The 14,144-nt window shown below is 43.7% G+C and overlaps 1 protein-coding gene across 44 annotated transcripts in view; it reads right to left on the bottom strand.

Moving 5' to 3' along the window:
• Positions 1-14,144, bottom strand: part of FOXP1 (forkhead box P1) — a 724,900-nt gene that overhangs the window by 322,103 nt on the left and 388,653 nt on the right. The window contains exon 1 of one of the 44 annotated variants that reach the window (XM_084840380.1): positions 1,621-5,751. The exons of 42 other annotated variants lie outside the window; for them this stretch is intronic. The gene's annotated coding sequence lies outside the window, so the exon portion shown is untranslated. One more of the 44 variants, XM_084840381.1, reaches the window with a different exon arrangement.

The raw sequence follows: 14,144 nt of genomic DNA, 5'->3' as shown, positions 1-14,144 counted from the left end.
GTCAATGTCACAGATATTACTGTAAAACAAAATAGCTCAGAATCTGTTTAAATTGTATCTGCCCTTAACGTGAAAGTATATAAGTGTCTAATAAAAAAATAGAATATATAGCTACATGAATAGTAAATTCATTTTTCAGTTTGTCGTAGCTGTTATCAAATTCTTTCTCAAGGCTAATTGTATCATAAGAGGCTCCCTGATAAATAATACTTTTCCTGTCACACTCATGTCACATGCAAGAGAGGCAAATAGTCACTTTAGTACTAGAAATTGTTCAGAAAATGTCCCAAACAATTTGATGAGTTGTAAGGAAAGATCAATAAGACAAGAAAATGAAACACAAAGTTGCTTGATTACTAATCTTCTAGGGTACAATCAGAGGTACATGGTATGTCCAAACACCTACATATCCAGAATGAACTCTTCAGTGTAGCTAGATCCCTCCAGTGCATCTAAACAGCACTATCTGCTATTTTTTGTTTTGTTCAGTTTCTATTAAAATAACTATGCAGAGTATCTGAAGGGAATTCTCAACATTTCATATATTGTTGAAATATATATATTTCATATATATTCATATATATATTCAGTGCTAATACTGAAGTCAAAAACAATTCCAAGGGATGCTCCTCACACTTTTTGTTCTAGTTTTTCAACTTGCTACCTTCAGTGAACACTTCCCACATAACTTTGTCTGCTGAGGACACTCTGCACACTGCAGAGGATTCCAGTAATATTCTCAATTCATGAAGGGCACAGGTCAAGCCTGTTGGCCTCACCATTGCCAAGGATTAAGTCCATACCATGGAACATATCCAACACTCCCTTGAAGCTATGCGTGTCAGAAAACACCCCAACACAAGAGGACAAGCTGTTTATTAAGGAATATGATTATCATTCATCTTTGTTTTTCAGAAATCCCTATTAAGCTTCCAAGGAAGTTCAGGGTTTCCTGGAACACAGTTTGAAAACCACTGTCATAGACCTATGTTTTATGATGTACATGAAGAATTGGTCCAAAGAAGCATAAATATGAAAGCGTTTATACAGGGTGCAATCCTATGGGGATAGTTGGCTGCCTCCAAACTCAGAGACGTCCGACTATCCAATGCAGGGCAGGCAGAGTGCAGAAGGGATCTTCTCCGCACTCCAGCCACCCTGCATTTGTGGCTAGACAGCTGATTTTGGCTGTCTATCCAGAGTGCCTCGGAGTGGTGGTGGGGAGGCCAGATGGCACATAGGAAGCCTCATAATGGCACTTCTGCCATCCCCGCCTCGCGGAATACCCCTTTCCCCCCTGCTCCACACTGCTCTTCCAGATGTGGAGCCACAGCTGAACTGCACCAACTACAAGGTGGTGGTGGAGGGGAAGGGGAGGCGCTGTTCTGACAAACTGAGTTTGGAGCGCTGGCTCCAAGCTTGGTTCCCAGAAACCGAAAAATCCTATGGATATCTAACCGCTGTCTAGCCGCCATAGGGCTGTACCCTTAATCCCTTTTGGATGAACATAGGAAGCTACCTTATACTGAGTCAGTACATTGGTCCATGTAGCCCAGTACTGTTGACACTGACTGGGGGTGGCTTTCTAGGGTTTCAGGCAGGATTCTTTCCTAGACCTACCTGGAGATACCAGGGATCAAACCTGGGACCTTCTATATTCAAAGCATGTGCTCTACCACTAAGCCATTGTCCCTCCCAGTTTAGACTCCACATGCAGTAGTGGGGTGGGACTGAAGCTTCTTCCCAACATGCACCTTAAGGTGTTGGTCTGAAAAAAAGAAGGAAGTTTTGCTACTAAGCTTCATGGACTAACAACTCACACTTAATTAGAAAAGAATGGCAAATACCAGCTGAAGCATAAGGCTGTGAGAACTTATTTTAAATGCAATTGAGACCTCAAATTTATTTGTACTCACATCAAAGCAAAGGAGGGGGAAAGACTGAACACTACAGGGAGGGAGCAATCCTATGTGGATAGATGGCTGCCTCCGAACCCGGAGACGACCACCTATCCAATGCAGGGTGGGAAGAGCGCGGAGGGGATCATCTCCTCCTTGCTCCAGCTGCCCTGCATTCGCAGCTAGACAGCCGATTTTGGTGGGAGAGCAGATGACACATAGGAAATGTTGTACCAGCACTTACAAATTCCCTGACCCACTCTGCCCCCAGGAACACCCCCTTTTGCCCCGCTCTGTGCTGTTCTTCCGAGAGTGGAGAAAGGGGATGATCCACTGCCTACAAGGTGGCGAGGGAGGAGGTGGGGAGGCAGTTCTTCAAGAGCTGACCAATCCTATGGCCATCTGGCCGCTGTCTAGCAGCCATAGGATTGCACCCTAAAAGAACAGGACACAGCTTTATTAACACCAAGCACAGTTTAAATTACATATGGTTGGAGAATGGACCTAGGATTAAGGCTATGCTGCTGGGAAGAGGCAACGCCAGACTATGCCAAATAAAGAACCTATCTGCAACCCCATCTGGGGCAACAGCAGCCTTTCTAGCCAAGAAATAATTCCAGGAACAACAGTGCCTCTGGAACTCATTGACAAAGTTTTGCTCAAGAGTGCAAGTTGTCCTTCCCACCTTTGTCAGTCATACCAGAGTTCTGCTGACTGTTAAAAGCCTGTTGTTATAGTGAATGATAATACTTAAACAAAAATGAGGGCAGAATTTGAATGGGCGGACAGGTCAGATTCTCACAATGCTGTACCCTATCAGATTCATACATGCATAGTAAAGAGCCTAGTCCAGCCTTCCCCAATGTGGTTCCCTCCAGATGTTTGGACTACAACTCCCATCAACTTCAGCAACATGGGCAATAGTCAAGGATAATGGAAGCTGTAGTCCAAATAGAAGTTGTAGTTTTGCAAATTGTTTTGTCAATAGGTGATGGTACTTTTTGCATATTCAGAGGCAATGAACACAGCAATGGGTGAACGAAAGAAGTTTATTTTGCTAAAATAGGCTAATAAAGCAAGAAAAACAAGACAATACATTCAAAGCATAAAGCATATGTCCACTGCGGGTCGCACTTTGAGGACAAAATCGCTTGTCTCCGCAGCGACCTTGATGCTGTTGTTAGTACAGTACCAGTTGAGGTATCTGTTGCCACCATCTGCCCAATTTTGTGAGATCAGTTCCAGTTGTTGTCGCCAGATTGATGTGGACAAGATGATTGCAATAATGCGACCGACCACATGCCCTCTCGATCCCTGTCCCTCCTGGCTAATAAAAGCTAGCCGAAGGGGTATGACTGGGTGGGTCCAGGAAGTGATAAATACTTCCCTATGGGAAGGGGTGGTCCCTGCTGTCCTTAAGGAGGCAGTAGTGGGGCCACTCCTGAAGAAGCCCACTCTGGATCCAACGGTATTAGACAACTACAGCCCAGTCGCAAATACCCCTTTTCTAGGGAAGGTACTTGAGAGGGTCGTGGCGGAACAACTGCAGGCACTCTTGGAGGATACTGATTATCTAGACCCATTTCAATCTGGGTTTCGTCCTGGTTACGGGACTGAATCAGCCTTGGTTGTCCTGAGGGAAGATCTTTATCGAGAGAGGGACAGGGGGAGTGCAACCCTGTTAATTCTGCTTGATCTCTCATCAGCTTTTGACACCGACCATGGTATCCGCCTGAATTGACTCCATGGGATGGCACTGTGTTACAGTGGTTCCAGTCCTATGTGCAGGGCCGATTTCAGACAGTAACGTTGGGTGACTATTCCTCGGCCCCTTGGCAATTGTGCAGGGCACCATCTTGTCCCCAATGTTGTTTAACATCTATATGAAGCTGCTAGGAATGGTGATCAGGGTATTTGGAGCTAAATGCCATCAGTATGCTGATGACACGCAGCTCTATCTCCCTGTGACATCTGAATCAGGAGAGGCTGTGCAAGTCCTGAATCAGTGCCTAGACTCACTAATGGGCTGGATGTGGGCCAATAAACTGAAGCTGAATCCTGGCAAGACGGAAGCCCTATGGGTGAGTGGTTCCCTGGTCTGGGAGATAGGCTAACTGCCTGTTCTAGATGGGGTTGCGCTCCTCTTAAAGATCAGGACCATAGTCTGGGGGTACTCTTAGATCAATCATTGTCGCTGGAGGCCCAAGTGGTCACGGCGGCTTGGAGTGCCTTTTACCAGCTTCGACTGGTTCGCCAGCTACAGCCTCTTCTGGACAGGGATAGCTTGACCATGGTGGTACAGGCATTAGTAATCTCAAGACTGGATTACTGCAATGTGCTCTATGTGGGGCTGCCCTTAAGGCTGGTCCGGAAGCTGGAGCTAGTGCAGAATGCAGCAGCTCGGCTGTTGTCGGGAGCTGCCCCTTTTCAGCATGTAACTCCTCTGCTGAGGGAACTGAACTGGCTGCCTATTTGCTACCGGGCCAGGTTTCAGGTATTAGTACTAGTGTACAAAGCCCTAAACAACTTGGGACCAGGATACCTGAGAGAGTGCCTCCTTCCTTACCAACCTGCCTGGTCACTGAGGTCATCAGAGGGTATGTTCCTGGTGGTCCCACATGGACCAATGGCCCGGTTACCAGAAAAAGAGCCTTCAGTGTGGTGGCCCCCTTCCAATGGAATTCCCTGCCTTTAGAGGTCAGGCAGGCGCCAACATTGCCTTCCAGCGCCTCCTACAGACGTTATTTCAAGAGGCATTCCTTGTATGACCAGCCGTGGTTTGTTAAATTCCACTTTGTTGGGGTTTGTCTTTTTAAAAATGTTTTAACTCTTTTAACCTGTTGTTTTATTCTTTTACCATGTTGTTCACCGCTCCGAAATCTTCTGATGTGGAGCGGTATATAAATATTCTAAATAAATAATAAATAAAAATAATATGTTCCTTCAGTTACTTGATACTCCTATCAAGCTAAGATCAGCAGCAAACATAGCCCCATAACGTCCTGGCCCGCAACACCTGTTCCAGATCAGCCTACAGTGAGGTTCTACCTCGGGAGGGTCCCAAGGAATCATATACATTGATCCCTCCCATTCTGGACATGGTCTTATGATGTCATACATTTTTATAGACTGGAAAACCACTAGCCTCAGCAATCAGCAAGTAGCCATCTCCATTTACGGCTGGCTTTGACATCTTGCCAAAGGCCTTATCTACAAGCCCTTAGCTGTTAACAGCCTGGGAACCAAGAGTGTAAGGCATAGCTAAACAGGCCCAAATGGCACTCTAGACATGGGCAAGAGAACTGATACACCACTAACTCCTTGAAATACAGTGGTCTTTCACGTTTCTACTACAGTAAGTCCAAAACATCTGGAGGATACCACATTGAGGAAGGCTGCCCTACACTGCCTACCTTGGTAAAAACTCATTCCATTCTCTTCTTATGCCATTACATCATACCAAAAAACTTTGGAAATAAATCCAGAGTAAATGTACCATTAGAATATTAATACAACCCAGAAATTAGTTGCCTGTATTAATAATTTTCTGCATTTTCAGGGCAAATTCACATCAGAACTTTTTTCGTGGGATATATCATGGAACCAACAAGTGTGGTTTATAGCATATTCTGGCTAGCTCTACTCCCTCGTTTGATTGGGAAAAAGAGCCTCATTAAAGAGGAACATGGATCCTTAATATGTTTGAACTAGTGCTGTGCCGAAAATTTCAATTCTACCATTTTCAGCATTTTGTGGGGGAGCCAGGGGCAAAACAAAAACTCTGGTGAAAGAGGCTGGGAGAGGTGAGAATTTCAGAGAATTTCCTCCTTGGGAAAGGAGACAGGGTTTCCACATACCTTTTGAAGCGTAGGCAGTTCTTGAAGGGTCTTCTTTCTGTTGTTGTTTTTTTAAAGCACCCCCTGCACTTGTAGGAGCCCAGGACTCTTCTCCAGTCCGACAGTTTTTTCTGAACTCTCAGGAGACCATGTGACCTCTCCCTCTCCAATAGGCATTCAGGAAGAACTGCCAGCTAGAAAAGAGTCTTGGGCTCCTGCAAGTGCAGGGGGTGTTTTTAAAAAAAACACCCCACCCCCCAAAATGCCTCTTTCACAGGGAGAGAAAAAGTTCCTGAAAACAGGAGGCAGGATTCAGCACAGCACTAGTCTGAATGGATATAGGCAGTATCCTATCTGGAACTAACGCTAACGTAAATTACGTTGTGCTAACGTAACCCACATCTAGCGCAACACCAGTAGCATTTGCTGGCATGACAGGTTTTCTGGGAAAACCTGTCAAGTCAGCAAATGCTATTGGTGTTGTGCTAGATGTAGGTTACGCTAGTGTAATGTAGCATATTAGTGCCAGTGCCAAATACTTGGAGCCCCTTTCTTGGGGAGGCCATAGATCAGTGGCTAAGTATGTGCTTTAGAGGGTCACACATTCCTAAGCTAAAGGAAAAGGTCTCAGACATCCAAGTCCTTGAAGAGCTGCTTCTAGTTGGAGTAGACAGTACTGGGTTAGATGGATCAACCATCAACAGCAAACTTTGGAATGGTTTGCAGGTCAATTAACAACTTTTGCTACTGAGCCACCACTGAATTGAAGATGGGGACCAGGTGCCCCTGTCAGAGAGCATCATGATGCAGCGACAGAGGTATTAGAGCTGTTAAGTGAGTAATCATCCAAGTCTGTTGATTCACATGGAAAAAAGGCTGCAGTGCTTAATTACAAATAATTATTTTGTTGCTCTTCACAGGTGGGAAGTTTTATCCTATAAAGAGCAGCAAAATAATGTTTTGAGCAGTGGAGGAATATCCCAGCAAGGACCTTGTAGTGTGAATGCACCCTTATAATGTATTCAAAACTGTATGTGAAAAGTTACCCTACACTATCTGCCAAATTGATTATGTAGTGATCATTCTTCATGACCTCCAAAGCTGTCAACAAAACAACCTTTAATTGTGAGAATTTTAAAGTTCCCTTGACCTTAGTATTACTCAGTGTTAATTATTAAAATTACCCCTTCATGAATCACTGCCTTGTTGTGGCGAAGGGGCTTGCGTAACTCAGTGAAGCCATAAGCTATGCCATGCAGGGCCACCCAAGACGGACAGGTCATGGTGGAGAGTTCTGACAAAATGTGGTCCACTGGAGAAGGAAATGGCAACCCACTCCAGTATTCTTGCCAAGAAAACCCCATGGAACGTATCACAAGGCTAAAAGAGATGATGCCGGAAGATGAGCCCCTCAGGTCGGAAGGTGTCCAGTATACTACTGGGGAAGAGCAGAGGGAATTTCCAAGTAGCTTCAGAAAGAGTGAAGCGGCTGGGCCAAAGCCGAAAGGACACTCAGCTGTGGATGTGTCTGGTGGTGAAAAGAAAACCCGATGCTGTAAAGAACAATATTGTTTAGGAACCTGGAATGTCAGATCAATGAATCAAGGTAAGCTGGAGGTGGTCAAACATGAGATGGCAAGACTGAACATCGACATCTTGGGAATCAGCGAACTAAAATGGACAGGCATGGGCGAATTTAATTCAGGTGACCATCATATCTACTACTGTGGGAAAGAATCCCTTAGAAGAAATGGAGTAGCACTCATAGTCAACAAAAGGGTGGGAAAAGCAGTACTGGGATACAATCTTAAAAACGATAGAATGATCTCAGTACGAATCCAAGGCAAACCATTCAACATCACAGTAATTCAAGTCTATGCCCCAACCACTGAGGCCAAAGAAGCTGAGGTTGATCGGTTCTATGAAGACCTACAACACCTTCTAGAACTAACACCAAAAAAAGATGTCCTCTTCATCATCGGGGCTTGGAATGCTAAAGTAGGAAGTCAAGAAAACACTGGGATAACAGTCAGGCATGGCCTTGGTGTACAAAATGAAGCAGGACAAAAGCTAATAGAGTTTTGCCAAGAGACCACGCTGATCATAGCAAACACTCTTTTCCAACAGCACAAGAGACGACTCTACACATGGACATCACCAGATGGTCAATATCGAAATCAGATTGATTATGTCCTTTGCAGTCAAAGATGGAGAAGCTCTGTACAGTCAGTAAAAACAAGACCTGGAGCTGACTGTGGCTCAGATCATGAGCTTCTTGTTGCAAAATTTCAGCTTAAATTGAAGAATGTAGGGAAAACCACTAAACCATTCAGGTATGACCTCAATCATATCCCTGATGAATATACAGTGGAGGTGAGGAATAGATTTCAGGGATTAGACCTGATAGACAGAGTGCCTGAGGAACTATGGACGGAGGTCCGTAACATTGTTCAGGAGGCAGCAACGAAATCCATCCCAAAGAAAAAGAAATGCAAGAAAGCCAAGTGGCTGTCTGAGGAGGCTTTACAAGTAGCTGAAGAAAGAAGGGAAGTGAAAAGCAAGGGAGAAAGGGGAAGATATATCCAACTGAATGCAGAGTTCCAGAGAATAGCAAGGAGTGACAAGAAGGCCTTCTTAAATGAACAATGCAAAGAAATCGAGGAAAACAACAGAATGGGAAAGACTAGAGATCTCTTCAAAAAAATCAGAGATCTCAAGGGAACGTTTTGTGCAAAGACGGGCATGATAAAGGACAAAGAAGGCAGGGACCTAACAGAAGCAGATGAGATGAAGAAGAGGTGGCAAGAATACACAGAAGAACTATACAGGAAAGATCTGAATGTCCCTGATAGCCGTGATAGTGCGGTCACTGAACTTGAGCTGGACATCCTCGAGAGTGAAGTCAAGTGGGCCTTAGGAAGCATTAGTAACAACAAAGCTAGCAGAGATGATAGTATTCCAGCTGAGCTATTTAAAATCCTAAAAGATGATGCTGTTAAAGTGCTGCATTCAATATGCCAACAAATTTGGAACACTCAACAATGGCCGCAAGACTGGAAAAGGTCAGTTTACATTCCAATTCCAAAGAAGGGCAACGCCAAAGAGTGTTCAAACTACCGCACAATTGCGCTCATTTCACATGCCAGCAAGGTGATGCTCAAAATCCTACAAGCTAGGCTTCAGCAGTATGCGAACCGAGAACTACCGGAAGTACAAGCGGGGTTTCGAAGAGGCAGAGGAACTAGAAATCAAATCGCCAACGTTTGCTGGATCATGGAGAAAGCAAGAGAATTCCAGAAAAACATCTCTTTCTGCTTCATTGACTACGCTAAAGCCTTTGATTGTGTGGATCACAAAAACTGCGGCAAATTCTTAAAGTGATGGGAGTACCAGACCACCTTACCTGTCTCCTGAGAAACCTGTACGAGGGTCAAGAAGCAACAGTAAGAACCAGACATGGAACAACCGATTGGTTCAAAATTGGGAAAGGGGTACGACAAGGCTGCATATTGTCACCTTGCTTATTTAACTTATATGCAGAGTACATCATGAGAAACGCCGAGTTGGATGAATCACAGGTCGGAATTAAGATTGCTGGGAGAATTATCAACAACCTCCGATATGCAGACGATACCACCCTAATGGCAGAAAGCGAAGAGGATCTCAAGAGCCTCTTGTTGAGGGTGAAAGAGGAGAGTGCAAAAGCTGGTTTGAAACTCAACATTAAAAAAACTAAGATCATGGCACCTGGCCCTATCACTTCCTGGCATATAGAAGGGGAAGAAATGGAAGCAGTGACAGATTTTACTTTCTTGGGCTCCAAGATCACTGCAGATGGTGACTGTAGCCATGAAATTAAAGGACGCTTGCTCCTTGGGAGGAAAGCTATGGCAAACCTAGACAGCATAGTAAGAAGCAGAGACATCACCTTGCCAACAAAGGTCCGTCTAATCAAAGCTATGGTTTTCCCAGTAGTAATGTATGGCTGTGAGAGCTGGACTATAAGGAAGGCTGAGCGCTGAAGAATTGATGCTTTTGAACTGTGGTGCTGGAGAAGACTCTTACGAGTCCCCTGGACTGCAAGGAGGTCCAGTCAGTCAATCCTAAAGGAAATCACCCCTGACTGCTCATTGGAAGGACAGATACTGAAGCTGAAGCTCAAATATTTTGGCCACCTAATGCGAAGTGAAAACTCCCTGGAAAAGACCCTGATGCTGGGAAAGACTGAAGGCAAAAGGAGAAGGGGACGGCAGAGGATGGGATGGCTAGATAGCATCACCGATGCAATGAATATGGACTTGAGCACACTCCGGGAGAGAGCGCAGGACTGGAAGGCCTGGCGTGCTATGGTCCATGGGGTCACGAAGAGTCGGACACGACTGAACGACTGAACAAATTATTAAAATGGCTGAGGAAATGCATAAACAAATGAACAAAAATATTAGCATGTGGCAACATCTGAAGAACCATCCCCCCCCCCCAATGTTCTCAGTTCCCCTTGCTCATTTGGCTCAAACCCCTTTCTAACCAATCTAGGAATTTTCCTCCATAAAACATGAATCCACTGAGAAATGCCAAGAAAATGAAGGCCAGGTATGTTACCAAAATAATACATTTGATGCTGAAACCAGGAGCCAGAGTTTAATTGGCATGGCTAAAATTACCCATCCAAACCACCTGGACACTAGTTCTGAGAAGGAGGAGACTTCCCATGGTGTTAGCACCCAGTTGTTTGTTTCTTTCAGCGGCAACCATACTAGTCTAGTAACATCAAAGTGGGTCTCAGTATAGTCCACTGAAGGGGAAATGAATAGTTCTGAAGGACTTGGAAAATGAATAGTTCTGCAGGACAACGTTTTTTTATGAATCAGCATCTTGTGATCCAGCACCTGGATCCATTGACGATGACCCTAGGCCAGGATCATCTTGTTCAGGAGGTCTCATGGCCCCCAAGTCCATCAGACCTAGAATGTGAGGTCAAATTCCTGCGCACATCTCTAAAACGGAAGATGAGTTACCAGATTCTGAACCTGGAGGAACAAGGAATCTTAACTGGTTGACATTCCTGGACTGAAGCTGTTCATCCAAGGATGCTCACTCTCCAAGGGGTACTCATTTTGGAAGGCAGAGAATACAGTCTGTGGCCATACAAAGGCACCCAAAGCTCCAAGCCCACATCTCTTCACAAGGTTATTTATCAGGCTCTGCTGGAAGGGATATATAAGCGTTTGGCTAAACATTGCTCTCTATCAGATTAGCCTTCCCTGTGAACTCTCACTAGTCCTACAAAGCTCAAGTTTGACTCTACTACCTGTTTCTGTGCTGGAAGGTTCTCAAGGAAGATCAGTCCCCACCAAGCCTTGCTTCATACACTTCAGACTCACAGCATGTCTGGAACAGGATTTGGTCCTGTTCTCATAACAGCTTCCTATTACTCCCCACTTGTGACAATTATAGAGGGCTGAGACAGAAAGAAATACCCCTTGATTCGCTTTCCAATTATTTGGATCTTATCAGTGAAGACCAATCATCTCCATCAACAGCAGTGAAGGCCAAAAGAAAATGTTTCAATTACAAAATAACTTTTCTAAACACCCCACATGAAAAATTCCTGTATTTAGCAATGCATTCAGCCTCCTAAAATAATGAGTATTACATCAAAATTATGGAATCATCCTAGATTCCTCCTCATGGATCACCAGTGGTAATCCTCCATTACCACCCTCTCCTTTCATAAAGTTGAAATGGTGCTGGAGAAATGCACCAAGATCAGCTGAATTTTAGGTTTTGCCTCCCATCCATTGGTGCAGGATCACATGGTTTGAGGAAAAGGTGGCTGACATTAGATAATTAAGGATTTGTATTCATGGATGCACTATTGCCACATTTCCAATGAAGAGCTGCCAAGGCCCATCCCCATCTTCACAAATAATGACTCACCGCTTTCACCATAAAATCACCCCCAAAATACAAAGAAACAGGGAAACAGGATTGCACAGCCAGTCTGCAGCTCTGGCAACATATATTAGACAGTGAGGTATGAATAGAATTTGGAGTACAATAGTATATGGGCTCATGGAAAACCTGAAAATCTAAATTATATAAACATACAGGACTCTATACCAATCTTTCCTAACAATACGGTCCAAGACTGTGTTGAAGTACAATTCCCATAAACTCCAGCCAGCATGCTGCTGGTCAGAGATGGTAGAAGTTGTAGTCCAACAACACCTGGGGACCCAAGGTTGGGAAATGCTGCTCTACACCTTTATAGATCTGGCCATTTATGGCATTAACGGCGCTATCTTGGAGAACAGCTGACTGGCAAGGCCTGGATTCCTGAAGGTGTGGGGATGTTTTCTAGCTTTGTGTATAAGAACTCTGCACAGTGCTGTCTATACCTGCACTGTATAAACAAACGTACCTTGTAAAATAAATAATTATTATTTCAGACTTTTAGATAAAGATGCAGAGAGACCCAGTTATTTCCACCAGACTTAAAAAACACACACAACCCATATCATTTAGATGGCCAACCATTTCGGTAGGTGTGCCACAAATCAAGTGCAAAAGCCTGAGGCAGTGCTACTCCAATGTAGACTGCAGTGCCTATGCAAGTCCATCCTCCTCAATCTATTGATGTGGTTTTGCTTATAGTTTCCTGAGTCAGGAAGCAGGCACATGGATGCTGCACCATAACCAGACTAGGGAACTTTGTGCTCCAGTCTAGGAATGCAACAAACCACTATTGTCAGAGGTTGACCACCCAGGATTTGGATCATCTGTACAATACATTTGACAATTAGGTATTTGAATTAATACAGGAAGAAGATAGCACTATGCTGTTTTAAAGCTTCTCTTTCTTTTGCAAACTATGTAAAGCTGGGGTGGGGGTGGACACAAATTAAACTCTATATGGCTGTGCTGCTAAAAAAGAAATAAAATGAGCTTATCAGTTTATATACTCACTGGAAAAGACCCTGATGCTGGGAAAGACTGAAGGCAAAAGGAGAAGGGGACGGCAGAGGATGAGATGGCTAGATAGCATCACCGATGCAATGAATATGGACTTCAGCACACTCCGGGAGAGAGCACAGGACAGGAAGGCCTGGTGTGCTATGGTCCATGGGGTCACGAAGAGTCGGACACGACTTAACGACTGAACAACAAAAATCAGTTTATACGAGCAGGAATAAAGCCATTTACAATTGAGAAGTTAGTTGACTTTTTAAACAAAAAAGGGCCAGATACCTTCCCTTCTTTGCATCTAGCAAATACCATATTAGTCAGTTCCACATCAGTCACTAGAATTTGCATACCAAGCATGGGCTGAATTTCATCTAAGACTGAATTCAATGTTTTGTAATAGGTAACATTTCTGAGGCACCACCAGCCTTTTAGAAATCTGGACTTTTAAAACTTCTACTTCAATTATTCACTTTCACACTCTCAACAGCAACAATTCTCTCAAACTCTCTGATATGAGATAGGAGTAATAATTGTTCTTGCTATTTCATCACATGTAGTTGACCCTTTGGCATGAATTCTATGATATTAAACACATTTTAATGGCCATCCAGCACATCAAAATGTAATATGGAAGGAATAACTTAATTCTGCCAAATGTCTGCAGCCATGGTTGCTTCTTCCAGCTGAACCTCTGGAACTATTTTGGTGTATTATTTAAATTTCCCTCCACCTGGTATTTGCAAACACCCCTTCATGCTGACCTTGGATATTTTATATAGCTCTCACCTGTCCTAGTCTGAGCCCACATGGCATAATGCAGCATAGCAAGCCTCTGCCGTCCCCTTCTCCTTTTGCCTTCAGTCTTTCCCAGCATCAGGGTCTTTTCCAGAGAGTTTTCTCTTCGTGTTAGGTGGCCAAAATATAGTGCTATCAATGAACACAATACTTTCCAGAGTAACATAAGCCAAAATGACATGTCCCTGCCCCAACAAGCTGACAATCTCAATTTCAACAGAGGAGAGGAGTCAGAAGATAAGGACAAGGGTAAAAGTGGGAAAATATGCATGTATTTTTATTTTTTGTTGATTTATTGAAATATTTATAATCTGCCTTTTTTAAACTAAGTCCACCCAAGGTGACAAGCAAAATAAATATAAAAAATAACAATACAATAATATATTATAATAAAACTTTAAAATTCAAAAATCAAAAAGCTAACAGTACATTGAAATATAATTCAGCCGGTCAAAAAAAAAAATTCAGAGCAAAAGGAATACAATATAAACATAACTGTAGCATGACTAATACGGCAATTATAAGCGATTTGAAACAGGTGGATTTTCAAAGCACTTTTAAATACACAATTGAGGGGGATAACCACACATCTCTTGGGATGGAATTCCATAAGTTAGGGGCAACTACTGAGAAAGCCCTGTACCTA

The sequence above is a fragment of the Heloderma suspectum genome, chromosome 2 (genome assembly GCF_057233095.1).
Source record: "Heloderma suspectum isolate Gila_16-S chromosome 2, 16-S_ref, whole genome shotgun sequence".
Lineage (NCBI taxonomy): Eukaryota > Metazoa > Chordata > Lepidosauria > Squamata > Helodermatidae > Heloderma > Heloderma suspectum.
This window is presented reverse-complemented; position numbering and strand designations above follow the sequence as displayed.